This window comes from Montipora foliosa, chromosome 14 (genome assembly GCF_036669935.1).
Source record: "Montipora foliosa isolate CH-2021 chromosome 14, ASM3666993v2, whole genome shotgun sequence".
Taxonomy (NCBI): Eukaryota; Metazoa; Cnidaria; class Anthozoa; order Scleractinia; family Acroporidae; genus Montipora; species Montipora foliosa.
In genome coordinates, this window is record NC_090882.1 from 25,785,259 (window position 1) to 25,787,758 (window position 2,500).

A 2,500-nucleotide genomic window follows, 5' to 3' on the forward strand; every position below is an offset into this window, starting at 1 on the left:
TCTGAGAATGGAGTAGGTTTGGTTTTGCCCAATGTTGAAAGGGGACGTAGTCCCCGGTGTTGTGGTCTAACCTAAGCTGGATGGGGGCATCTTTCACTTCCATAAAAATTAATTGTAAACTGCGTAACAAGCAGTCTGGCTAAAGTCCCCCACAAAAGTATTGTAAAATTAGCCCTGAAAAGCCCCGTGGGGGAGAGACTAATAGCAAATCATTGTATCTCATTGTATGAAACAATGCCTAAACCAGCTGCAAGGAATAGCTCATGGTGCTTTTTTACAAACACGGGCATGAGGGTGCTTGTAAGCATCTGAGCATTGTTTTGCATGCTAAAGTGTTATTATAAATAATTTATTTCTCTAAGAGATTCTTCTTTTCGTGTCAGTCATTCAAAAATTGTTGGAGCTGTTGGATGAAAGAGGCAGAACATTTAATGAGGCCCTCCTGGGAGAGGGGTCCTTGTTCCCTTAAAATATTTGCTTGTATTTCCTTGTTCCTCAAATTACTTTCAAACTTGTTCCCAGCTTTTTTATCCCTAAAATTTAAATATTGGTTTTCTTCCCTTGTTCCCTAAAGTATTTTGATGTTGTTCCTCTGTTCCCCAGTTCAAATAAGCCATGTTCTCTTCTTCCCCCAAACCCCTGGGAGTGCCTCTTTGATGTTAATTCTCGTATTGGCCTAATAGTAATTCACTGTAGAATTGCAAGACACGGCAAGTTCTTATTTGGGAGTGAGAGAAAAGTTTTGAATAAATTTTCGCACAATACAAGAAACAAAATTTGACTGTACCTTATAGATCTTACTCTTTTCGGACATGAATCAGCTTGTTTGCACCTATCTGGCGACCTGCGGAAGGGCAAGCTCTAGAAGCTCTTCCTTAGAAGTGAGCCTTCCGCTAAAAAAACTTTCCAAGTCTGGCTTTCCGGTGTTAGGGGCCGAGGTTTTTGCGCAAAATTCATCAGCGGCTTCCTTGCAGCTTATAAAGGGAGTTCCGTCGAGTAATGGTCAGTAAAAGGTTTGTAGCGCTTATACAAATTTTTCCTACTTGAAAATGTATGTTTACACGAGACACATATCAGCTTGACAATTTTTCTTTCCCGATACCCCATTGAAAATTCACGTGAACGCTATTAATAGAAGGCCAGGAAACCATTTAAAACATTTTGTGGTATTTTTTTTTGTCAACAAATTTGGGTTGTCGGCGAGCAGAATTCGAACGTAAGCTGTTCTGCTTTGGCTGTTATTTGTGCTTTTTCTAACTATTCTAAGACGAATTCAGGCTGGTATTTTCGAATCAAGTGTAAGAAGACGGCAAAACCATAGTAATGTATTTAGTTGTGCTGACTTTGCGAATAAACACTTTGGTAGCGTCCTTTCGACGGGATAGATCCACAACAATGTTATTTACGCACAACCGAAATGCCCTGTTTCCGGTAAAAGGGCAAATGATTGACAGGATAGCACGGTTTTGACTGCCGCGCGCACTGCGGGCGCGGGTTCCGTATACAAGGCGATGTTTGAAAGAAAATAAATATTCATCAGCCTGCCACGTGCGCCGTCATTTTCTCTTTTCACTAAGAACCTGAGAGCGAGGCAAGACTGCATGCGGACGTCTCGGAAGACAGACGTCTGCTAAAACAAAGACTTCCGCTCGTCTAAAAATAACTTTCGTGGACATAACATATCCCGGCCAACCCCCTGAGCTTCCCTCCCTGTCTACTCATTTTCTCTTGAATAACAACAACACAATTTACATGATAAAAGCAGAGGGGGCTGTATCAATGCAAGGTCACCGGCAGCCTCGCAGCCATTCATAGGCTAGGTCGCTGAGCAAAGAAGTGTAAAATGGCCTATTCATCGTTTTTTTTTTTTTATGTTGTTAATAGTGCCAGTCCTCCGCACTGTTTGTGACCGTCGCGAGCGAGACAAGTTGCAAGAAACGTTGCCCAGTGTAACACAATTCAAGCAACCTGTATCGCAACGGGCAACTTGTGTCGCAACAAAATTGCGAGACAAGTTGCAAGAGAAATTGCGTAGTGTTACAGCGCCTTAATTCTGCGAGTGGTCTTCTTAATGACGCCTTTTATCATCGGGGTAAGTGGCCCCTTGGCGTTGTTAAAGAACGTATGTTTCCAGGCAGAGATGGAAAAGTACTAGTGAAACTGCGATCAGGGAGGAAGTTTCTCGAAAGCCCGTGCATAATGTTCAGTTTGCCCATTGGAACTTTCTTGCGATGCAGTTGTTCATGTTACTGAGTCAGTGTCTTAACTGAACTTTGTTTATCGTTTTCATCGCATGAGTCTAGCAATGGCTTACAAACACACAAGAAACAATTTCTTTCTGTGACCTTTAATTTTGTCGGGCAGCATTCTGTTAACAGGAAGCAATTCCGATAAAACGTTTAAATTATATACTAGCATCGAGATAGGCAATCAGTTTCCGAAATGGACATTTGAAATGCGGCTTATACACGAAAGACACAAGTGATCCTCGCACTTTATC